At 45.3% G+C, this 26,026-nt stretch overlaps 5 non-coding genes across 5 annotated transcripts; all 5 read right to left on the bottom strand.

Moving 5' to 3' along the window:
- Nucleotides 1-9,715: 9,715 nt before the first annotated feature.
- On the bottom strand, nt 9,716-9,834 carry LOC128370350 (5S ribosomal RNA). Its single transcript, XR_008322457.1, has one exon. It is a non-coding gene; the product is annotated as a 5S ribosomal RNA (ribosomal RNA).
- Nucleotides 9,835-10,247: 413 nt separating this feature from the next.
- Nucleotides 10,248-10,366, bottom strand: LOC128370361 (5S ribosomal RNA). Its single transcript, XR_008322468.1, has one exon. It is a non-coding gene; the product is annotated as a 5S ribosomal RNA (ribosomal RNA).
- A 413-nt stretch (nt 10,367-10,779) lies between these two features.
- LOC128370285 (5S ribosomal RNA) lies at nt 10,780-10,898 on the bottom strand. Its single transcript, XR_008322396.1, has one exon. It is a non-coding gene; the product is annotated as a 5S ribosomal RNA (ribosomal RNA).
- Nucleotides 10,899-18,246: 7,348 nt separating this feature from the next.
- LOC128369863 (5S ribosomal RNA) lies at nt 18,247-18,365 on the bottom strand. Its single transcript, XR_008322029.1, has one exon. It is a non-coding gene; the product is annotated as a 5S ribosomal RNA (ribosomal RNA).
- A 413-nt stretch (nt 18,366-18,778) lies between these two features.
- On the bottom strand, nt 18,779-18,897 carry LOC128370009 (5S ribosomal RNA). Its single transcript, XR_008322161.1, has one exon. It is a non-coding gene; the product is annotated as a 5S ribosomal RNA (ribosomal RNA).
- Nucleotides 18,898-26,026: the final 7,129 nt, after the last annotated feature.

A 26,026-nucleotide genomic window follows, 5' to 3' on the forward strand; every position in this document is an offset into this window, starting at 1 on the left:
AACGTGTCGTAATGGTTTGGTACTCAATAGGGAGAAATGAGGTAAAAAGATAAACACTATATACACTTACACTTGTCAACATAAGACCCATTATATCACAGCATATCAGACAGTAACATTGCAACCAGTTGTGTGTGAGCATGATCAACCTGTAGTACAACATTAAAATATTTTACTGTGCCCAGAGCCTTGAGCAACATCTCACTCTGGGTGTTAAATACCAAGATTGTGCCTTACACATTTCTGGATGGTTTCTGATTATGATTTCTGCTTGATTATTTGCTCTCGGATCCCAGAGATTTTAATCTGTAACTCATTCATACGCTGTTCGATGGCGTAAATGTTTATGGCGTTGACTAGGGTAAATTTTAAACATAAAAGAGGACAACACACAGTTGAGGCTGTGGTTAGCATAGCCCCAATTAGCGGTTTCTCTTTTGTAAGTGGTTGTTTAACCTGCTGAGGTGAGCTCATAATTTGAACTGATTTGAATACGTCACCCCCACTTGTACTCAATGACAGAGTAATTGTAAGTGGTGAACTTAACTTAAGGTGGAGGTGTCACTTGGTTTCTAAGTGTCCTGAGTTTCAGACTTGTGGTCAGTTGATTTTAAGTTGCTATCAAAGGTTTCTGAAATTTTGAGGAGACTGTGATACAGGACAATTTATTTCCACCCCCCTGTTAGTGATTTGCACCTCAGGGTGTTTATGGACTTTGTTCTGTTCATGATTTAACTGGGATGTGTTGTTTTCCAGCAAATCCCATAGGGTTTTTGTCTAGTTTTATTTGGTTAGGGCTGACCCATTTGAAAGTTGGTTCTTTCTGAGCATGTTTTGCTGCTCTCAGGCCAGTCTTTACGATGGGTTTAGCTATGGTGTAGTTAAACACTTTGTCCCCCACTTGGAGTTTGTCATGGGGTGCTCTTTGGTAATAGTAGGCGTTTTGTTTCTCTGCGCTTTTGTTTCTGTGTTTTTTTCGCGAAAGCAAAGGTAGCCTGAAGGTGTTTAGTATGTGCTATCGCAACATTAGATTTGCCTGGTTGATAGGGCAGGTGTTGCGGACGAGTGGTTCGTCTGTCTGTCATTGTTTGACAGGGGGAGAGCCGCTTTTTTTTGTGCGTAGTTGCTCTGTAATCTATGTTTGTTGGTTGAGACTGATAGGGGATTAGACAGTCTTTGCTGTTGTCTGCTATGTCTTTTTCCACATGTGGACAATAGGTGGCTTCTTTCAGTGCACTGTCTGTGACTGTGGCACCTCTGTGGCTCGCTTCGGTTAAGTCATGGGCATGCCTGCGCAGTACCCCCCTGTGCTTTCGAGGGACCACTGCCGAAGGGGAAGTGAGTGGGTCGGAAGCATCGACCAGGTTGCCCTTGACCTGTGAGACCAGGCCAGGAATGGAACGCGGGGGCGTGGCAGACATGGCAGGTAAGGACTGAAGGGGAATAGAAGACGCAGTTTCTACATCCAGTGGACACCGATTGACGGCAAGGATCGAAGGGGTGGGTGGGTGGGAAAGAAAGTCTGTGTCATGTGGGAAAGAACTGGGCAGGGGCTGGCGGACCTGTGTCCAAATCTTCAGCCCTTTAAAGTCTATCAGAGGCTCAAATCGATCAAGGAAGTCTTTGCAAATGAGGAAAGGAATGTTGTTGAGAGGTGACAGGTACACTGGGTGTACAACACTCATTGGTCCAATGGTTATCTTTATCCAAGCTAATGCTGTCAAAGTAGTACTTGTGACAGAGTGCGGTTGGACCTTCGGAACGCAAGTCTGAAGCTTCAAGTCGTTGTTTGACTCGTGCATGATGGACTGCAATTTTGTGAAAAGTGCTGATGACATCAAAGTGATATCAGCTGCAGAGTCCAGGAGTGCTTCATGTTCAAGGACATTTTCAAGTGTCAAGGATATGTAATGTTTTCGGCTGACTCCTTTCTCTGTCAAGTGACCCAGAAATTGTGTAGCTGGTGGGTCAGTAAGGATAATTGTCGCATCCTTGTGAGGAGGCGAAGCTTTTGGGTCTGACTGTACTGCCAAGACTGCAGTGGGGTAAAGGGATTTTTCACCCCCCTGATGTGGTTGGTCAGGTTTATCAGTCATAGCTTTTCGAGCCAAGTTCTGGGCTGGCTTAAGTTCAGGTTCCTTGAGGTTCAAGCACAGCTCTTCAACCACCTCGTGGGGCTGGTTGGAGGCGTGGTCAAGAGGAGTTGGAACAAGTTTCACAGAATCAATGACAAAGATGTCAGATTTTTGAACTTCTTCTTCCTTTTCTTTCGGTACTTTGCGAAGTATACGTCGTAACATTTCAAGTTCTTCGTGACTGAGGTCTGGGGTTTCAGACTCACCTGTCACGTGGGAATTTTTCTGTGAGAGAGTTTGTGAGTCATCGTCTCGTCTTGCATCTCTTTTAGATGACTCACGACGAGATGGGTATGGGGGTCGTCTATCACATGGATAGCGGTTCTGAAACTTGTAATGTTCTTCTTTCCTGTCCTCGCTGTCTTCACGATTTTCCCTGTTGTTAGGTGGAAACCTGTTTTGGCGGGATTTCACAGGGTCAACATTCATGGTCTCTGAGTGACCTTGCATTCTATTGGGCCAGAATGGTCTTGTGTGTCCACGACCTTTGTGGGTTCGTGGGGATCTCGACTGGCTAGATGACTTGGCCAACTGATAAGGTTGGGAGGCAGGCGCTGCCGAATTGTGTCCTATATAATTATAAGCCCCTTGTAGTTCCATGGGCAAGGACTCTGAGTCAGTGGCTAAGATGACAGGATTAGATTGTTTGATCTGAGATTGCTTTTGTTTAGCAAATCCCAAGGAAACAAGTTCACGCAGTTGTTGGATGGTTGACGTGTGTGGATTTGCCATGATTCCAAGATGGCGACTGGTCCCAGGATGGAGGTTTTGGATGAAGAGGGTTTTGAAGTTCAAGTCTTCCTCCATCCCAGGCTCATTTCTGGAACCAAAGTAGGCCTGAAGGAGGCGATGGTAGTACGGTTGAGGAGATTCTTGCCTCCCCTGTTTGATAACCAAGGCCGCGGTTAAACCAGACTGTAAGGTGTGGTCAGAAAACTCTCTTTCTAATGCCTGGCGGAGCAGGGCATAGCTGTTTCTGACATAGTCAGGCTGTCGCTCAATAAACTTGCTAACGTTGCTGTTAGACGTGACCTTAATAAGGTATAGTCGGTTGTCAAGGCTAGCGTTGGGAAACGTTCGTAAGAAAAAGTCGATATCCTTCAAGTACATGGTGATGTCATGGAAATCACCAGGAGTAGGTTCGAAACGCAGTATGTTACGTGCGATCTTGTCAAGGTCTCGATCTGAGAGACTGTGTGCACCATAGGTGTCTAATGGCAGGTGAGCTGGTGGAGGGGGAGTCATATTGGCTGGGTCGAAAGAATTTTGGGTAGCCCAGAAGGGAGCCGGCATATGTGGTGAGAAAACTGGCAAGGACCCACCTCCACGTCTGCTCTCCTGGAAAGAGTCGTTGAACACGTTTCGTCGTGTTTGATCTATCTCAAGGGAGTATTGTAGCTCTCTTTTAGCTGAAATGAGCTCACTCTGAGTGATCTCCTGTTGTTTGCGAGCTTCTTTAGCGCTGTCCCTAGCTTCAGCTAGTTGTTGTTTTAGCTGTTGATTTTGTTTTTCTTCGGCTTCCAGGTGGGTAGCGTAAGCTTGGTTTCGTAACTTTAAGTTATCAATTTCATCCACTGCGAGTTCAAGGTGGGTGTGGACCTCGTCTCGGGTCTTACTTACCTCACCCAGCTGTTCTTGTAACTCAACTTTTGCTTTGTTAAGTTCAATGCATTGAGCTGTTAGCTCTTTTTTAGCTTGAGCTGCAGATTGTTTGGACACCTCCAGGTGGTGTTTGAGAAGTTCATTCTCTTGTTGTAAATGCTTAACTTGTTGCGCACGCGTTGCCAGATTGGCTCTGGTTTGTTCAATCAATTCATAGGCATTTTTGAGTCGTGCGGCTGCTACAAAAGCTAAGCTACCTAACATTTTAGTTAGTGCTTTATCTTTCAGTGGCTTGGACATGGACTTTGAAACAAGGCCAGTCATTATTGACACAACTTCAAAGGGGTTGGTTTGCTGGATATGCGCTGCATAGCCAGGCAGCAAACTCTCAGTTATGTCTGCTAATGTAGTCTCCAAATTCTTAAGGGGGTCCTCATGACTTGAGATTTCAGGTACAGTTGAAGAAATCATGTCTAGATTTTGAGAGTTGGACATGACGGTGACTTGGTTAAGAAATCTGATGTTCAGTGAAGAATCTTAATTAAATTCTAAATTAATTTGTGTTAAGTACACAGATTGAAGCTAAGATCTGTATATTACCTAAGTTGTTTGTAAACAACTATAGATAGGCTTGTATATGTTTGCTATAAAGCAGAAACAAAGAAGGATTATTATTATGATGGTTAAAGTTATTCAGTTTAATAAGTAACCCTTTGAAATTACTTTGGATAAAGGGTTTAAAATTTTACTGTTGTTTGCTTTTACAGTAAATTTAAAATAGTAAGCTTTGCTCCTGTTAAATTAATGTGATATTAAAGTATGGAAGCACGCAAATAGACTATGTGTAGTCATTTATTGAATTTATTTGTTTATTTGTTTTATGAAATAAATCAATCAACTTAGAGTGATGTGAGGATGGGAGGGCACATATGAATATATGTGTACTGAAATTCAAAGTCACTTTAAGAGTTACAGTTTAATTCAAATGTAAAACAAAGTTATCTGTTAGGACTAGTTTGTACTAGTTTGCTGTTATGTTTACAAGTGTTATTAATCTTAAACAGATTTCACACAAATTTATTTCAATGGCAAAGGGTAATGCCAAAATTAGTAATTAATTAATCTGTTAATTAATTATTATCTTTAAACCAGATTTGAATAAATTGGTTAAAGTTCACACAGCTTCTTCACTTTTACATGGACAAAGATTTGCATCAAAAAAGGTATTCAAACACAGTTGACCAAATCAGCCATTAGGGGGCGATAGGGATTTTATTCTCTCGAATTTGTGGAGCAGCGGAAGAGGAAGACAGAGGCAGTGTCGTCAGAGCTGACGATTTTAGCACCGCCCACCGAAGGACCTCCGTTGCTAAGCTAAAGGCTATTCACTTTGATTCAGGACACAGAAAGAGCTTCACTCTCTAAAAATAACCCTTTTGGCCTTCTGAACAATAGATCACGAGGCTCGGCGGCCTCGTGTACTTTACTCTGTCTCTGAGCAGAGTGTTGGACGGCTCTCTGTACCGTCTTAAAGCACAGTTTTAAAACTTTCACCTCAGCAGCTTCAACAAACCGAAGTTACGTTAGCAACCGTTATTATTCACAGAAGTCTCTTCTGGTATTTGAGCAGCTAGCCCTTATGAAGCACTAGTTAAAATAATGAGATATTCTCAGAGCTGGTTCAGCATTTAGCTGATAATGCTCAACAGGTCCGTTTAAGCAGCTATTTTATTTCTTAACGGTTCAAACCACAGCAGCTTTGGACAGGTCAGAGACGGGCTTCTTTTACATCCGTCTCTGGACAAAATGCAAACTAGCAATTTAATACACTAGTAGGTAGAGGGTATCTTCACAGCATTAGCGTCAGCATTTAGCTGCTACTATCAACACACGTCCTCTCTGGGACGTAAAACAAATGGCTCAAACACTTGTATTTATTCATGGATCAACACGGGCTTTTCCCCGATGTAACACAGCGCGGTGTCGGGACACACCGAGCAGAAATAAACCTCTTGGCCAAACTACAACAGGCAGCTCCGGTTGTTTGCAGGCTAGTTAGCTAAGCTAACCGACAAACGCAGAGGTTTTTAGGCAGGTTAAATTCTCTGGGACACGCAGATAAATTTACCAACAACTCAGAGCGGATTAACGGACTACTGGAACACGCAGATAGCCGTTATCCACCAAAGGCCTATTATTAATAAGCGTGTATTACGCTATATGCATGCAGACTTTGAAAACAACAACATTAGTAGGCTGCAGACGCTACATCTATTGTTTTAAAGTCGATTTATGCGCTTCCTGCACTCTGTCGCCACCGCAGGGCGAGGGGTGACTTACGGCTAAGCGAATTAATTTTTTTTTTCAGCTTCACAATTCAAATGCTTAGTTTAAATCATGAGTTTACAGGCTTAAAGATTTAAAGATGCTCACACACAAACCAGCAACAAGCAGAAAGTCAGCAACAGTAGAGATATGCCATGAGTGTTAATTCAATCGTCATGTTTTTCTTTGAAGTGAATACAGTGATATTAAAAACTGGCCTCGCTCGGGGCATCAAAATATGTAGCGGAATATAGGTATCTTAAATATATATAAAATAGCTCTCGTAATAAGGGGCACCACCTTCGTATGAAGGAAAAGATTTTCTTAATTGGTTGTTTGATTAGCCAATTAATAAATCAATAAATCATAATAATTAATAAATCAATACATTTCTGAATCAGTCAAATATCTAAAGTTCGTGGCTCTACGGTTCAATAGATCCCCTGTATCACTTCAAAGAATAGACATACACAATTGATTGAGTTTTATGGGTTTTATTAACTACACACTACTAATAGATGATGTATAAATAAATGTGATGATACAATGCAATATGAATTCAAGAGGTTACTCGATATAGCAACATGAATGAAAGATGATGGTGAATGATGGATTTAAATGAAAGATATGTAATTATGTGGAAACTAAGAAAACTTAGCCTATAAGTTTTACCGAGCCTTACTTTTAAAGGAAATTTGTATTACTCGATCTGACATCAACCCTTGATTAATGCAATGTTTGGATCCTACTTTCATCCGTGGAGGGTCTCAGCTGTCCGTCCTGCAGAACCACGCGTACGCACCCAAGTGGAAAATCTCAGACAGCGTCGCAGATTCGGGCGGGGTTCGATGTCCGGGTCGGCTTGCCTTTTCGTCAGACTGCCTTGGTTCCGGTCGTTGTCCGCTGGCAGACTTTGTTCCTCTCGGTTATGATGAGTCGTAGGGTTGACATGTGTTTGTCTGCCCAAAAGGTTCTCTCAGGTTGATGAAAGATGGAGGAAGGGTCTAATTTAACTAGCTCTCTTTCTGGAGAGATCTCAGCGTCAAAATCATCAAAAATGTCAAAAACAGGCTGAATGCAAAACTCAATGACGTGTTTACTTAAAGGGCCTTTTCTAGACGTTGCTGGTGAAAGTTACAAGATTACAAAACTTAAGAAAACTTAGATAAAGAATAACTAAAGATTAAAATAAGTGTGTGAGGGGAAGAAACGAAAAGATGGACAGAGCAAGACCGCTGGTTCGGGTCATGCTGAGTCCGGTTCAGGTCATGCTAAGACCAAGAAGGGAAGAGGACAAGAGGGCAAGAGAGCGAGTTCATGGGTGCAGGTGGGTTTTGTCCCTGGGGTGGGCTGTGTGTCAGCCAATCAGATTCATCAGAGCTCACTCTGAGGATCTAATTTCCAGCTTTTTATCATGAAACTTTTCATCATCATCATTCATTCATTATTTAATCCTGATTATAAAATGCATACTATAATCTATTGACACAGAACACAGGATGTATTATTCTGTTATTAATATGACATCAGCTTGATTCATCAAGCTGCCATTCATTAAAACCTGAAGAGGATTAATATGATCAGACATTACACATTGTTGTTCTACTTATTCCATGATAGATAATTGATTATCACCAAAATGTCAGCATAACATCAATATAACACTTTCTCACATTAAGCAACATTTTCATACCAAAATTTAGTAAGTAAGTAAACTAAAGTAAGTAAGAAAGTATAATCACAGTTCTTCAAATACACATTTATCTATGATCGCTGTAATAGCTGTTACAGTGGAGGTTTAGGTAATTGATAAGGATAAAAGTAATTGGTATTGTTTAAACCATACTTTTCACTAAGATGTTCTTATTTAAGTATTTAACACTCATTTTCTCACTTTCATGCTCTGTGTGGTTTCAGGAGACACAGAGGGGGGTCAGGAATGTCTTTTAGTTTACGACCGTTGTCTGTGTGATTCTTCTCTGAGGAGAAGGAGTCTCTTTGATAAATTATGACGTCCGAAGGAGACACCACGTCTGTTTTTCGTTACTTTATGTAGTTCTGTTCACCCTTGGTTGCCCGTTGGAAGACTGGATGGCTTACAAGCTTCTCATGAGACCCCTCATAAGACCAGAGTCTCCGGGTTTGGGGTGAGAAAGGCCATCTTCCATGCCTCGGGTTAACCTTATGACCGGAAGAATGGGAAGGGGGGACAAACTGGCTCATTCTTACAAAGTGATTTATCACTTAACAGTCCCTCTGTGATTAGCTCAAAGCCTTCCATATGGACCGATTCTGTCCCATGGAATGGTAAGGGATCTTTGTTTGTCCAAGAGAAAGACCCTGTTTGTCTCTGTATCAAGTCTGGTTCGATTTCCTCATCTGAGGGTCAAAGGTGACTCTGACCAGAGGATGTTCTGCAGTACTGATGTCGTATTCACTACACTAGTACTGTTCCACATTTTGCTGAAATTGTTTTTAATAATTCCATCATTGTTATTGTGTCCTCACCCTCCACCTCCACCTGCAGCACCAAACTTTTATCGTCCAAACGCAAATCCTCCGCCGCCATATTCCCTCTGTTCTCCGCTGCACTGTCCAGCGCTTTAGCAGCCTTTGATGTTTCTCCGAAATTTTTCCTTGCAGATTGAGGTACACCATCCACCTGTTGCTTAGACAGCGATGTATCGTCCCCCCGTCTCCGTTCACCGACCTCACCACTCCCCGTCGCTCCTCTGTCTGCACCCGGTCGCGACGCACCTGCCTCCGCCGCCATTTTCACTCTTCTCGCCGCCGCATCGCTTGGCTCTGCAGTCGCTTTATATTTGTGTCCCAGACGCCTTGATATCAATTGTCCACTTCCACCTCGATCTCCCGTCCTCTGCCCCGCCGTTAATACATCCTCCACCATACTTTCCTCACCGCCAGTCACCTCCGTAGCTCCTCCGGCCGCCTCTCCATGTGCGCCCATCTTGTCGTCATCTTTGTTCGTCATCCGTTTCGTTGTCAGTCCCTTTCCAGTAGTCGTCATCTTTATATCCGTCCCAGTTGGTCTTCTTACACACCCTGGCAGCACAAAGCTGCTGGGTTGTAAGTACACCTTGAATTTTATTTCACCAAACTTTTTCCTCTTTTACCGCTGCTCCCTCACACGTCCTCACTCCTCACTCGCGTCGCACACACTGAGTCACTTGCCTGCCGGAAACCGGAAGTGGGCGTGTTCAGGGTGGTATGGCCGTAAGCGACGAAACAGGCCGCAGAAAGCCCATTTAAACATGCTGTGACACCACTGACAGTTGCTCACACCAGCTGAGTGGCGGATAATGGTGTCTCAGCCATCAAACACATGCTATCCTTTAACAGTACTTTGATAGGAATAGTTTTTTTTTTTCTGCGGAGAAACACACAGCTGGAAGGACTGCAACCTTGTTCCTCAGGCCATTTGTGTACATGCGGGATGATTGCAGGCTTTTTACAGGCTGTAACAGTGAGAACTGGAACCCTAAAAACTACTTGGAAAGTGAGGCGTCTCAGTGCCACCTCTCTGGCGTGCATTCAGACACAGCTGGAATGATTGCAGCTTTTGTTCCTCAAAGCCCTGTGTGCGGTGATGGAGCAACAGCGCCCTCCTTTGGTGACAGCTGAGAGGGAAAAAAAGCTTACAGCACCTGGTATTCCCAGGCGGTCTCCCATCCAAGTACTAACCAGGCCCGACCCTGCTTAGCTTCCGAGATCAGACGAGATCGGGCGTGTTCAGGGTGGTATGGCCGTAAGCGACGAAACAGGCCGCAGAAAGCCCATTTAAACATGCTGTGACACCACTGACAGTTGCTCACACCAGCTGAGTGGCGGATAATGGTGTCTCAGCCATCAAACACATGCTATCCTTTAACAGTACTTTGATAGGAATAGTTTTTTTTTTTCTGCGGAGAAACACACAGCTGGAAGGACTGCAACCTTGTTTCTCAGGCCATTTGTGTACATGCGGGATGATTGCAGGCTTTTTACAGGCTGTAACAGTGAGAACTGGAACCCTAAAAACTACTTGGAAAGTGAGGCGTCTCAGTGCCACCTCTCTGGCGTGCATTCAGACACAGCTGGAATGATTGCAGCTTTTGTTCCTCAAAGCCCTGTGTGCGGTGATGGAGCAACAGCGCCCTCCTTTGGTGACAGCTGAGAGGGAAAAAAAGCTTACAGCACCTGGTATTCCCAGGCGGTCTCCCATCCAAGTACTAACCAGGCCCGACCCTGCTTAGCTTCCGAGATCAGACGAGATCGGGCGTGTTCAGGGTGGTATGGCCGTAAGCGACGAAACAGGCCGCAGAAAGCCCATTTAAACATGCTGTGACACCACTGACAGTTGCTCACACCAGCTGAGTGGCGGATAATGGTGTCTCAGCCATCAAACACATGCTATCCTTTAACAGTACTTTGATAGGAATAGTTGTTTTTTTTCTGCGGAGAAACACACAGCTGGAAGGACTGCAACCTTGTTTCTCAGGCCATTTGTGTACATGCGGGATGATTGCAGGCTTTTTACAGGCTGTAACAGTGAGAACTGGAACCCTAAAAACTACTTGGAAAGTGAGGCGTCTCAGTGCCACCTCTCTGGCGTGCATTCAGACACAGCTGGAATGATTGCAGCTTTTGTTCCTCAAAGCCCTGTGTGCGGTGATGGAGCAACAGCGCCCTCCTTTGGTGACAGCTGAGAGGGAAAAAAAGCTTACAGCACCTGGTATTCCCAGGCGGTCTCCCATCCAAGTACTAACCAGGCCCAACCCTGCTTAGCTTCCGAGATCAGACGAGATCGGGCGTGTTCAGGGTGGTATGGCCGTAAGCGACGAAACAGGCCGCAGAAAGCCCATTTAAACATGCTGTGACACCACTGACAGTTGCTCACACCAGCTGTGTGGCGGATAATGGTGTCTCAGCCATCAAACACATGCTATCCTTTAACAGTACTTTGATAGGAATAGTTGTTTTTTTTCTGCGGAGAAACACACAGCTGGAAGGACTGCAACCTTGTTTCTCATGCCATTTGTGTACATGCGGGATGATTGCAGGCTTTTTACAGGTTGTAACAGTGAGAACTGGAACCCTAAAAACTACTTGGAAAGTGAGGCGTCTCAGTGCCACCTCTCTGGCGTGCATACAGACACAGCTGGAATGATTGCAGCTTTTGTTCCTCAAAGCCCTGTGTGCGGTGATGGAGCAACAGCGCCCTCCTTTGGTGACAGCTGAGAGGGAAAAAAAGCTTACAGCACCTGGTATTCCCAGGCGGTCTCCCATCCAAGTACTAACCAGGCCCGACCCTGCTTAGCTTCCGAGATCAGACGAGATCGGGCGCGTTTTTTTTTTTTTTTTTTTTTTTTTTATCTTTTATTATCAAAAATATATCATGATCTTATTTTATATACATTCCAGCTGACAAAACAAACATAAAAACCAACATTAAAGACATGAAACACCCCCTTTAACTAAACAAAAATACACATAGCCACAATAACACTATGTGCCAAAAGAAATACTAACAAATAAATCACATTCTCAATTTACATACATTCACTCTGACAAGGCAAACATAAAAACCAACATTAAAGACATGAAACACCCCCTTTAACTAAACAAAAATACACATAGCCACAATAACACTATGTGCCAAAAGAAATACTAAAAAAAATAAATCACATTCTCAATTTACATACATACAAGCTGACAAGACAAACATACAAACCAACATTAAAGACATGAAACACCCCCTTTAACCAAACAAAAAGACACATAGCCACAATAACACTATGTGCCAAAAGAAATACTAAAAAAAAATAAATCACATTCTCAATTTGCATACATTCAATCTGACAAGACAAACATAAAAACCAACATTAAAGACATGAAACACCCCCTTTAACTAAACAAAAAGACACATAGCCACCATAACACTATGTGTCAAAATAATAATAATAAAACTAATAATAATAATCATATAGATGACCAAATAAAAGAAACAATACAAAAAATAGATGTAGACAATAACTACCCCAACATAAAACCCCTAAGACATACATTTTTCCCTTCCATTACTTTTACATAATTATTGTGACTGTTGAACTGCTGATGAAAAGTGTCTTGGTCTGCTAGAAATATGGTCCTGAGGTGAGCTGTGAATGTGTTCTGAAAATATCTTGTAACATTTATTGTTTTGTTGTCAAATAATTGGTGATTCCGTCTTGTCCATAAAGATTTTCTGCCGAATGCTAGGATGGAGTTGATGAGTGTATTGTTCCTGTTTGTGTGTTTTCCTGTGATTCCAAATGTCCAAGCCCATGACCAATCTGTATCAGTGTGTGTTGTGAAGTTGCAGTGAGTCTCTAATATGGTTTTGATGTATGACTGAAACTGTTTTGATTCTGTGCATGTGTTGAAGATATGTTCCAAGTCCTCTGATTCTTTATTGCAAACGGTGCATGTTCTTGAATATTTTTCTTTGTTGATCTGATGTAATATAATCCCTGTGTAAATCCTTCTGTGTCGAATGTTAAAATCCATGTTTATTGTATTGTTGTCCATAATTGGTATGTCCAGGTTTGACCATATAGATGAGATGTCCATGTTAGGGTAATTTTCCTTCCAGTATTTCTCTGCTGTGGGGGGCCTTTTGATGAGATGTATTAATGACCGGTACCAGGTTCTTGTATTTATTTCCTTTATGTCCTTTTGCTTGAGTTGTAGCTGGGGAAGGGCGGCTCTGATATCTTTCTCTTTCTCCTTCAACATGCTCCGCCACGTAGGGTCAAGAGCCTGTTCAAACTTTCCTTTAAGTTTTGTTATATTTCCTTTCCTATACCTAACATTTTTTCCTTTTAGTTTTCCACAAATTAAATCTATGTTAAACTCACCCCTCCCATCGATTATATCTCCCACCCTGGTCAAACCAGCAGCCCGCATAGGACCGCTGGTTAGAACCCTCCCCCCACACAAAAAAAATGGACTGTCAAGGAAAGGTAGCTGCAGCACATGCTCTTTATTCCTGCACTTGGGCCAGAGGTGGGGCAGAATTTTGCCCCATGCCTCTAGTACCTCCTGGTAGAAGCCAGGTAGGCGGCTCCTGGCTTTTCTGGGGAGGAGGGCGCACAGGTTGTACGCGTCTCTCTCCCCGTACTCAGCCAGATAGCTCGCCATCCAGTCCTCCCAGGGGTACTGCCGGTCCGAATCAAGAAAATTCTTAACAATTTTGATCCTAAGTGCGTCTCTTTTGGCACCGATGTCAATTAGTCCTAAACCCCCCTCCCTTTTTTTAGCAATTAACACTCTGTGAGCAATCGAATTTCCCTTTCCCCTCCAGAGGAAGGAGGAGATTGCTGCTGTCAGCGCTTTTAGAGCCCATTGCGGCAGCTCACAGGTTCCCAAAATGTGGTTAATTTTTGACAGTATCAAAGCATTAACTACAATTACCTTTCCTTTCAGTGTTAACCCTCTTGCTCGCCATAAATTTAAACTACTCTGCACTTTCCCTATCATTTCCCTCCACCCTCTGTCCCTAGCCTCACTCTCATTCTCTCCTATATATACACCCAGTATTTTCCTACACCCCGTGTTTTCCCCAAATCCCCATTTATTTACATAGTCTTCCACCTTTCCAATTATACCTATCTCCGATTTAGTTATGTTTATTTTTGCTCCTGATGCCATGCTGTAAGTTTTGAAGTGTTCCATGATTTTGTCTATGCCTTTCCCTGATTTGATTGTTATTGTAATGTCGTCTGCGTATTGTGTTATTTTGATGGAACTGTTTGTGGGTGTTTTTATTCCTATTATTTCCTTATCTTTGATTAGTGCTTGAGCAAGCGGCTCTGCCACTATACTATATAATAGTGCTGACAAAGGGCAGCCTTGCCTCACTGACCTTTTAATTGGGAAACTTTCTGTTAATGTTCCGTTACATTTTATTACACTTCTTGCATTTTTATATAGAAGTTGTATCCAATTAATCAACTCTTTTCCATAACCGAATTCCTCTAACACTTTAAATAAAAACTGGTGTTCTACTCTGTCGAATGCCTTTTCCAAATCTATTGTTAACAGAAGGCCCCCCTGTACTGTCATCCCTCTTACTGTATCTCTTATTGTAGCAATTGAGTCTTGGATGTCCCTGTTTGGTATACTGTATGCTTGATTTGGACTGATTATCTGATCTAGAGTCTGTTTTAATCTATTGGCCAATGTTTTGGAAAGTATCTTGTAATCTGTGTTTAGTAAGCTTATTGGTCTATAATTGGATATTTCGTTTCTGTCACCTTTGTTCTTGTATATTACTGTTATCATACCTGTAGTGAATGATTTGGGTGTTCCTTGTTGTTTTTGCATTGTATGGTAGAGGTCGAGTAACAGGGGGGCCATCTGTTCACTAAATTTGATGTAGAAGTCAGCCGTTAGACCGTCACTCCCAGGACTTTTATTTTTGTTTAAGTTTTTGATTGCATATTCAATTTCTTCCTTTGTTAATTTGCTGTCACACCACACTTTATCCTCCATATCTATCTTTTTATCTAAGTAGGTTAATATTTCTTCAGTTTTCTCTATATCACTTCCCTCCTCCTTAAATAAGTTTATATAATAGTCTTTTATAATTTCTAGTATTTTTATCTTGTCTTTATGGATGTTGTTATCTTGATCTTTAAGTTCTTCTATTACAGTTTTGTTCTGTTTTTGTTTTTCCAACCCCAAAAAAAACGCAGTGCACCTTTCACCCTCCACCAAATTTTGGAACCTGCACCTTATTGCTGCTCCTTTACATTTTTTCTTTTCTATGCTGTGTAATTGGTTTTTGTAACATTCATACATTTCACAGCTTCTATTTTTTTGATTATCTAATAATATGACTTCTTCTTCTAGCTGCTTTCTAATATTCTGTTCTTCTTGTTTTTCTTTCCATCTTTTCTCTTTGCTATAATTAATACTCACTTTTTTAATTCTTTCTTTTATATTATCCCATCTTTCTATATAATTATTATCTATTTGCATTTCTGTTTTTGCATAACTAAGTACTTTTTTGATTTTTTTAATATATACCGGGTCTGTTAGGAGGCTGGAGTTAAGGCACCAGGTGCCTCCTCCCTTGTTCCCTCCTTTAGCACCCAGTTGGCAAATGACAGTGGCATGATCGCTGCAGGAATTGTAACTGTAATGTATGTTGTTAATTTGCTTCACTGTGTCAGCTGCAGCCAAACACAGGTCAATCCTAGATTGTCTAAGTCTCCCTTTGACCACCTGTCTCCTTGAGAATTCTCTTTTAAATTTGTTTTGTATCCTCCATATATTTATTAAGTTGTGACTATCCATTAAATCATAAAGAGCTGTTCTACTTATGTCATTTTTATATACATTATTTATTGAAATATCTGATTTGGTTAATACTGTATTAAAATCACCTATTATTATAGTTCTATTGTTTACCCATCTTCCTAATTTGTTAAACAAACCCTTCCTTTCCTTCTCACAGTTATCGGCATATAGGTTAATTAGTCTATACGTGCTATTATTTACTTCGATATCTATAATTAATATTCTACCTTTATCGTCTTTATAAATTACTTTACTGTTCTTTACGTTATTACTATTTATTAGGGTTGCTATACCGCAGGATTTATTAGTGCCGTTATTATAATATATTTCCCCTTTATATATTTTAGTTGCTGCCTCAAGGCTGCTTTTATCCCACCTCGTCTCTTGGAGGCAGAGGATGTCGCATCTCGGACTGGACAGTATCGCATTCATCCTGTCACAAGTGCGGAGCCCGTTGACATTGAGAGAGTGCAGCAACAACATGATTAATGGAAAAGAAAGGATTGTTACAAATTACGCTTAATCATCATTTTCCTTTATCTTTTTTCCTTCTTTTACTGATCGATGATTTATTAGAGGTGTGCTGCTTCCTAAGATTTTTAATGGTGGTGAAGTCCATCTCGGAGTCACTGTCTGATCTGCCCAAACGGCGGAGGACCATGGTGGTTGCCGAGGCCGGCTCTCTGGGGGGTGCGGCTGCCACAGGCTGCAGGTCACTCGGGGTTTCCCCCACTTCCATTGAGTCTGAGGCTTGAGATGGCTCTGGCCTCTCCACGAGCCCATTGCCGCCTCTGCCCCTTACTCCCTGGTGTAGGCCTGAGTCTATGCTCAGACCATCCATGCTTGAGCCAATTTCCACATTTAGGCTCTGTGCAGCATTATTAGGACTCAGTGCCCCCCCCGAGAGAGAGCCTCTCTGCCAGCTCCGTCCGTGGTGCCGCTGCCCCCCACTCCGGCCTCCTCTCCTTCCTCCTCCTCCTCCTCACTCATGTCCTCCGCTTCACTGTAAAGCTCCTCCGATCCGGACTCCACCACCGCTTCAGATTCACTATAGTTACAATTACATTCATTTACTGGGTTCCAGCACACCTCACATTTTTTAGTCTTTTTCTGTTGGTTGCTGCACTCCCTAGCATAATGCCCCTGTACTCCACACTTGTGACAGGAAAAATCAGGACAATCCCTCAGGATGTGCCCAGGCTGAAGACACATCCTGCAAACCTTCGCTTGTCTGTCATGGATTACTCTAAAATATTCTGGTCCCATAGCTGTTTCAAACCTTGCAGAGTATGGCAGTGATTGTACTTTTTCAGTGAATTTTACTTTCAAGAAACGTGTACCATCTGCTATCTGAGTGCCCGGCCACATCCGCCTCCTAATGGCGGATGCAGCCGAGACACCCCACCCTTCTAATTTTTGTAATATTTCTTCGTCTGAGATGTAAGCTGGCAGATTTAAAAAAGACACCATCAATTCATCATTACATAACTCTTTTACAAAAATATTACAGTTCCCTATTTTAAAACCATCTAGGAGCCGCTCCTTCCCTTTGACATGAGACATCGTGATCTCATAACTCCTGGCACCGGTCGCTCTGCACGCTATAAGCCCCCCACACAGAGCTCTGATGGCCCGCATTAACTCAAGGACCGGAACCTCCTCTTGCCCAGTAACCTCCAAGCTTACCGTCAGCTCTCTGTTGTATGCCGTCTTAGCCCCCTCTTTCGCTGTCTCCTGTTGCTGCTCTCTCTCTCCAGCTGTTTTCGTCGCTCTCTCTCCCTCTTTTTCCGCTCCGGCGCTCGCTGCTCGCTCGCCCCCCGACATGCCTTTCTCCTTCTCTGCCGCCGCTCCTGGAGCTCCTTTTCTCTCGGGCCTTCTCAGGCCTTCTCTCCCAGCCTCCCTCGATGTATCTCCAGCCCCAGGAGCTCTCGGACCGGTCCCGTTCCGCGGCGCACGGCCGGTATCCTTCGCTTGCTGCGCTCTCTCTCCTCTCTCTCCCGCCAACATGACGGAGGCAGCCACTTCCGCATTTTCTTTACTATTATTCCTCCTCTTACTCCTTTGCTCTTTAGATTTCACCAGCTCCCATTCATTATCTTCCTCTCCCATTGCTGCTTGCTTTGTATTAAGTCCGTGATCCGTTTTCGTAGCCGTTTTATCCATCGCCGTGTTCGTTGACATGTTATACACCATGAAAAAAAAGAAATAAAGGAAAAAACCTCCCCCGAACAGTAAAAACTGTCAGGGGGAAAAAGTCCACACACAAAACTAACTAAGGATGCACGGAAAATAATAGGATAATAAAGGAAAAGAAAGAAACATATGAAATAAATCCAAACAGAGGTCCGCGATCCTCTCTGCTCCAACTGGTTTGCTTCTGGCTGCCTCCACTGCGCGCGGATACGTGTTCAGGGGGTGTGGCCGTAAGCGACGAAACAGGCCGCAGAAAGCCCATTTAAACATGCTGTGACACCACTGACAGTTGCTCACACCAGCTGAGTGGCGGATAATGGTGTCTCAGCCATCAAACACATGCTATCCTTTAACAGTACTTTGATAGGAATAGTTTTTTTTTTTCTGCGGAGAAACACACAGCTGGAAGGACTGCAACCTTGTTTCTCAGGCCATTTGTGTACATGCGGGATGATTGCAGGCTTTTTACAGGCTGTAACAGTGAGAACTGGAACCCTAAAAACTACTTGGAAAGTGAGGCGTCTCAGTGCCACCTCTCTGGCGTGCATTCAGACACAGCTGGAATGATTGCAGCTTTTGTTCCTCAAAGCCCTGTGTGCGGTGATGGAGCAACAGCGCCCTCCTTTGGTGACAGCTGAGAGGGAAAAAAAGCTTACAGCACCTGGTATTCCCAGGCGGTCTCCCATCCAAGTACTAACCAGGCCCGACCCTGCTTAGCTTCCGAGATCAGACGAGTTCGGGCGTGTTCAGGGTGGTACGGCCGTAAGCGACGAAACAGGCCGCAGAAAGCCCATTTAAACATGCTGTGACACCGCTGACAGTTGCTCACACCAGCTGAGTGGCGGATAATGGTGTCTCAGCCATCAAACACATGCTATCCTTTAACAGTACTTTGATAGGAATAGTTGTTTTTTTTCTGCGGAGAAACACACAGCTGGAAGGACTGCAACCTTGTTTCTCAGGCCATCTGTGTACATGCGGGATGATTGCAGGCTTTTTACAGGCTGTAACAGTGAGAACTGGAACCCTAAAAACTACTTGGAAAGTGAGGCGTCTCAGTGCCACCTCTCTGGCGTGCATTCAGACACAGCTGGAATGATTGCAGCTTTTGTTCCTCACAGCCCTGTGTGCGGTGATGGAGCAACAGCGCCCTCCTTTGGTGACAGCTGAGAGGGAAAAAAAGCTTACAGCACCTGGTATTCCCAGGCGGTCTCCCATCCAAGTACTAACCAGGCCCGACCCTGCTTAGCTTCCGAGATCAGACGAGATCGGGCGCGTTCAGGGTGGTATGGCCGTAAGCGACGAAACAGGCCGCAGAAAGCCCATTTAAACATGCTGTGACACCGCTGACAGTTGCTCACACCAGCTGAGTGGCGGATAATGGTGTCTCAGCCATCAAACACATGCTATCCTTTAACAGTACTTTGATAGGAATAGTTGTTTTTTTTCTGCGGAGAAACACACAGCTGGAAGGACTGCAACCTTGTTTCTCAGGCCATTTGTGTACATGCGGGATGATTGCAGGCTTTTTACAGGCTGTAACAGTGAGAACTGGAACCCTAAAAACTACTTGGAAAGTGAGGCGTCTCAGTGCCACCTCTCTGGCGTGCATTCAGACACAGCTGGAATGATTGCAGCTTTTGTTCCTCAAAGCCCTGTGTGCGGTGATGGAGCAACAGCGCCCTCCTTTGGTGACAGCTGAGAGGGAAAAAAAGCTTACAGCACCTGGTGTTCCCAGGCACTTTCTCCACCAAGTCCCTAAGCTGCCGTCAACCGACCAATGGTTGAGCAATGTTGAGCAGAGCTGAGGAGCGATCAGCCAATGGTTGAGCAATGTTGAGCAGAGCTCAGCGCTCAACAGACCAATCATTGAGCGAGGATCAGAATACGTCATCTAATGTATTCACCGGTCATTGCCACTACTGTCAACGGAGGATTCACTCAGGTAAATTGTATTCTCTTCATCCTTTGCTAGTTAACTTAAAAAATTTTAAGGTATGTATTAAGCTGTATCGATTTTGTAGAAAGAGAAAAGATTCTGTGTCATAACACGGTCGTTGTGTATAAAGGGAAGACGTTGAAGGTATGTTTTTAGCTGCTGGGTAGACTTCAGTCAACCTAACGCCGTTTTGTCTGTGAGCAACCATATTACTCGTGGTTGGTCTCGTTTTAATCGTGTAAGCTTTCCAACGGTGTATGGCATGACTATATTCACCCAAGTTGATTAATGTGCGTCTGTAGCTAGCTAACGCGGCTAACAAGACTGTTTACAATGAGTTGAAAGTGTGTTGTTAGAAGAAAGTTTTCTTAGTATTAATCTATAATTCGTCGAAATTTGTTTGAGTTGGGGGCTATCTGCAAAGTTTTCTGTCAGGTTCATCCGCCTCATGAGGTAATTAGTCTGCTAGCGGTCAGCGCAACGACGATTACAGTAGCACTAGCGGCTACATCGCACACCTGCACACCTGTTGCTTTTCAGCGACAATCAACATTTTCTTGGTCAATTTGATGTGGATATGTGTTAATGTGGGTAAATGTGACTGTTTAGACAACAGCCGATGCCAGAGTAAGTGTAACATAAAGCAATTTGGCGACCGTGTTAATCTCTTGTTGCATGGGATGCGCTGCATACCTGGTAAACAGCAATTTCTAACAACATAGGGCTATTTAGATAACAATCTGGCGAGCGTGTTGTCCTAGGCTAATACACCAACAGCACATTTCTGTATAATAAAGGGCTACGTATTGTCAATCTAAATTATCTGCTTTTAGTTTTACTCAGGGAGGGAAAGGATGTCATTGCATGAAATACTGTATTGGGTGACTAATTCCAGCTTTGAAATGTTGCTAGACTGAACTAATGACAGCCCGCTGTATAGTAGGCTAACCACTGTAACAGCTGTGTTGTGTAACTAAATACTGTCATCCAGTTTAAATAAATAACTTGGCTGTCTTGCTTTGACCTTATTCATATGATGACTACTGACTATAAATAAGCCATGTTTAAAAGTTTTGTTACAGTCACTTGTTGGAAAGTTAAATGAACAGTCATCACTGTCTGATCCCTATTACCTGTGTTTACATTACCAGAAAGAATGGAGAGCCATGATAGCTATGAGTGTGAGGTATGCAACAAGAGGTTTACTCTGAAGTCCAACCTCACACGCCACATGAAGCTCCATTACCCAAAGCAGCATGCCTGTGACGTGTGTGGGAAGAGCTTCGCTACCCAGCCCCAGCTGGACCTACACCAGAAACAGCACCAGTACCCCAACATCCCTTTGTACAAGCAAGGAGAGGCCCGGTTGAGGTGTACGGCAGCTGCCAAGGCTGAGGCAGACAACCCTAACAAGAAGGTGGACCCGACCTGGCTGGACCCCGTGAAGGCGGAGGCCGCTGCCAGAGAGGCTGGAGGGGAAATGTGGAGAGGCCAGCTCGTCATGACCTTTGGAAAGTACGCCGGGCAGACATTCAGGTGGCTGCTGGAGAATGACGCTGGTTGGGTGGCGTGGATACTGGCCGAATACATTCACCAGGGTGAGCTGAATGAGCTCATGAAGTGGCAGAAGGAGCGCCTGCAGGAATATGTTAACAACTTCCCCTCTGTCACCTGTCTAGTTGACAAGAAGCTGAAGGCAAGTTAGCTAGGTTAAAATTTCTACATGTACATGTGAGTGATAATCCACACTATTTCAAAACCATGATGTCTGGATCTTACTGTTTTTTTTGTTTTTGTTTTTTCAGGAAAAGACAGGCGCAGCGGTGTCATCCTTTTCCCAGCATGGCTCCAATTATGCCAGTGATGCCGAGCTATTGGCTGTGGCAGGTAATATTATTATGCTTACATATGGAATGAATTGACCATTGTATCCCTTCTAGAGCGGCTTAAACTAATAATGTTTTTCTTTACTTCTGTCATTATGTTCATTTAGAATAACTATCTCAATTCTGTGTGTGTCTGTGTGTGTGTGTGTGTGTGTGTGTGTGTGTGTGTGTGTGTGTGTGTGCTTTGCAGAACAACTCCTGGATGAGTCCCAGGTCCCTGTCTCCACCCACATCACCACCGTGGGACAGCTCACCCCAGCCGCAGCTGCCAGCCAGGAGCCTGCCGTGCCACCATCGCAGGAGCCCTCTGTGTCCTCCGGCATCCACCTGGAAGGTTGGCAGAGGTACTGGGAGGAGCCACCCTCATCTGCCCAAGCACTTGGCATCGCCCTCCCAAACATTAAGTGGATGAAGAGCAACGAGGCATATGGCCTGTTTGAGAGGGCATCCCGCTATAAAAATGCCAAAGGTGACATTGTGGAGAGGAAGTTGCTGAAGGAGAAGATGGAGTTCCACCCACCCCCACTGCCTGTGTCTGTCAAGGGAGCAGTTCCCAGCATGCTCTCCTTTTTCACCACGCCTGCCTTCTTCTGGCGCCCCGTCGGTGTGATGAAGGCCATGATTCCCTGCCCCAACACCAACTGCCCTGCGCCGCCTGGGGAATACCTGGAGAGGAAGGGCTTCGGCAGCTATGCCAGGCAGGTGTGTGGCATGTCATCTTATTACACCCTCCTGACAGAGAAGCTGAAGTGCTCCTACTGCGAGAAGGTGAGGCATGTGTCGGTGGCGCACGACATCGAGGGGGAGGAGGAGGAGGAGGAGGAGGAAGATCACCATCAGCAGCAGCAGTACATTTGGCTGGCCTACAGTCCAAAAGTTCTGATGAGCCTCGCCCCTGCCGTTAGACGGATGTTCCCCGCCATTCTGTGTGGGAAGCGCGCCATCGACAGAGGAGTGGTGACTCTGCTGAGCGACCGCCTCAACGCCGTGTCGAGGAGCAAGGTGCAGCGGCTGCTGAAACAGGGCCACGACGAGTGGTACATCGAGCGGCGTGACCTGTACCAGACTCTGCTGTACGACGCACACACAGCTGGCTCTTCGTCGACGGCAGCCTCATCCTCCTCGCAGAAGGGCATCCTCGCCTTCGCCAAGCCTGCAGGGACGTACACCCCTCCCATTCCCCAGTCTCCGCTTCCATCTGCCCGGGTGCTGAGGCGAGCACACCTCATCATGGAGATGGAGAAGATGCCAGTGTACCGCAGCGAGATCCTCAGCATGACTGGAGAATTCCTCTGCATAGACGGCACAAGAAAGGTATGCACGCAGCCATCATGTTATGGTAAAAGAAAAAAAAAATGCTGTGTGTCTTAACTGGTGACATTAATGTAATGTAATGATGTGTATGTTTTGATTTGGTCTGTTTTATGACAGGTCCTGAAGAAGATCTACGGGGACGGCCAGGGCACGATGCAGTACCTCACCAGCGTCCTGAACGAGTGGGGTCAGTTCCTGACGACGGTGGTGGTGGCAGCTGAGTCCGAGGGCTGCTATGCACGCATGGCCAGGGGTCTTGTGGCTCGGTTCGAGCGTGCCAACGCTCCAGCCCCGAGAGTCATCTACGCCGACAACAACTGCTGCCGGTACATTTTAATTTCATTAATTCCATCATAGCATAATGATATCTCATCACAATGTAATGATATTTAAAATAATTAATTCAGGTAATTATAATAACACATGACAAGTTATTTTAGTGAAACACTATTGCATAGATACTTTGTAGATGCATGCTATTTTTTTCCCATGTCATTTCAGTGACAGTGGCTCATCGTTCCTGGAGACCCTCTTCAGTGACTGGGTGAAGAGGGGTGCTGTGGTCCGTCTCGACATCAGGCACTGGCTGCACCGCTGGGATGCTGTTGTGATAAAGCAGAGCCACGCCAAGTACGGCGTTTTCATGAGTGCCATGGCGGGGGCGGTGTTGGCCTACAACAGGGGGGACATGTTGCTCTTGGTCCAGGCAGTGCGGAAGGGCAACGAGGAACTGTACGGCAACCACACCGACCAGCAGATGCTCGCCTTCCTCAAGCCGTCGCAGATCAAGAGCTACGTCAGGCGCATCACGAGGGGTGTTGAGGTAACTATTTGTAATAAGTTTGTAATAGAAACGCATCATGTGTAATAAAGCTGTGTTATATGAATAACATTTCTAATTATACCTTTCCCACCTGTGCGTTACAGGAGACTGCTGCGACCGTGGACTCCATCCTTGATGAGTTCAAGGGACCAGCAGGCCTCGACATCGACGGCATCCCCCTGTTCAAGTCCGCAGACGCCGTAGATGCGCATTGGGCAACGGCGAGCAAGCACCTCGGATGCATGCAGGCAAGTTAATTTGTGAATGGGTCAAGACAGATACAAGTATGGCCATGTTTAGACACATGGATGGGACAGAGTAATCATGAACCTCGTACTGTGGTGTGTGTTGCAGGACCCCCCTGGTGTTCCACTGTACGTGGCAGTGAGGACGGTGGTGCTGAACGGTGTGAAGCTGCAGAAGTACAGGTGCCGGCGTGGCAGCAATTCCCTGGAAGGGCTGCACTCCCATCTTGTAAACGCCATACCATCAAACAGATGCGGCATCATGCCATTCCAAGTGAGTAATGAAAACAAAACGCTTTGTCAACATCGTCAATTCTCATTTTTCTTTATTTTTAAAAAATATTTGTTTATTAGATTTTTTCAAGAATGTTATACAAATAGACAACATTATGCTTAAAGAAGGGCAACTTTAATTTTCAACTACAATAACGCCAGAAATGTGTTACATGCAATGTGTTTCAGGCGTACCTGATCGCCTTCGCCGTACAGTGGAACGCCAGGATGGAGTCCCTTCGCGTCGAGGGAGGGCGTGGTCGTCAGACGAGTTGTGTGGACGCTGCGAGGATCCAGCGAATGAATCGCCAGGCGGAGCTGCTCTTTGGCAAGGAGCACGTCTTTGAGCCGAATTTCGCTGCGCCTCTGCCGTACCCTGACGACTACAACCACCCGGACGAGGAGGAGCTGCTTGGCGTTGAGTATGCCATGTGCCAATCCACCGCATTCACTGCAAGGCACTACTACGCGCAGAAAGGTACAGCATTTTTCATCACACAACAATATATACTAAAATCACCTGCCCGCTAACTGTCTGATAACCTTGTACTCATCACTACTAATCACAATGTAACTCAACACAATGTAATGTTTTGCAGCTGAGGAGGAGCAGTGCAGGAAGGACGAGGAGGAGGAGGAGGAGGGGAAAGGGGAGTCCGCTGCTGAGGAGAGTGGCGGGGAAGAGGAGGGCGAGGAGGACGAGCAGGCTGACGAAGGTGTCGGAGGCATGTCGGAGGAGGACCCCATAGACCACGTCTGTGAGAAGCACGTGGTCCTCACTCAGGCAGAGCAGGTGGAGGAAGAGGACGACCCCGCTTTGCAGGATGTCCTGGCCAGCCAACGCCATCTCCATCTGCCTGGGATAGAGGAAGTGGAGGCCCTTGCGTCGCTTCTCCTCCAGCTGGCAGACGACAGCGACCACCACCACCTCGTGCCCGCCGTGCTGAGGCAGCAAATTGCCACGGCTGCTGCTGCTCTCCACGACCACGACCGGTCCGGCGTCAACTTCGTCAAGAAGTACGAGTCCAGGTGGGGCTATACCCTCTTTGGCCGTTGCCTCGGAGCCGACACGCCAGAGACCAGCGCGGCCCAGAAGACCAAGTTTGGCTGGATGAGGTACCCCCAAGCAGCGCAGGTGACCGAGGAGAGCCGTCTTCTGTACCTCCTGATTAAGATGCTGCAGCACTATCCCACCTGCAGCAAATTCCATTCGTCTCCCAGCAAGCTGACCTCGTCCATCAAAGGCCAGTACAAGAGGATCGCCGACAGAGTGAGGGACGACCCGGTCCTGGGCAGCCTCGCCATCCCGCTGCCCAACATAAACGCCAAGTCCATCAGCAACTTTTTCAGGAGGGAGGAGAAGATGGCCAACTTCAGGGCAACGGTCAGGCCAAGAGTGAAGACTCATCGGGACGTTCTGTCAGACCAACCAATGCCTGATGCCCCTGCTCTGCCGTCGTCACTGCCACCACCAGACAGACCTCAGGTGCAGTACCAGGAGCCTCACCATGTCGCTGGCAAAAGGCGTGGGGAAAAGCGGAGGTAAGCTCTTCACTCACTCTATCTGTTTATTTTTTTGTGGAGAGCTGTACTGTATTGCACTGTATTATAGTATATGATACTCACAGTATTGTGCTTGTGTGTGTGTGTGTTTTTCTTTTATTTTTTACAGGTTGGACTTTGAAGAGCCGCAGCTGCAGTCAGAGCCACAGCCAGGCTGTCAACCAGGCCCTTCACACCGCAGTATCCAGCCCAAGCCTGCCACTGCATCCTACGTGTCATCTGCCGTGGCAAAAGCACCTGTCCTCCTAGTGCTGCCAACCCAACCACAGGCTCCGTCAGTGAGATTGCTGCCATCTGCCAACCCAGTCTTCCTCCCTGTCCTCCCACCCTGTCCTCCCGCCGTGAAACCTGTGATGCCCAACAAGTCCAATAAGCCATGTGGGGCT

This window comes from Scomber japonicus, chromosome 12 (genome assembly GCF_027409825.1).
Source record: "Scomber japonicus isolate fScoJap1 chromosome 12, fScoJap1.pri, whole genome shotgun sequence".
NCBI lineage: Eukaryota > Metazoa > Chordata > Actinopteri > Scombriformes > Scombridae > Scomber > Scomber japonicus.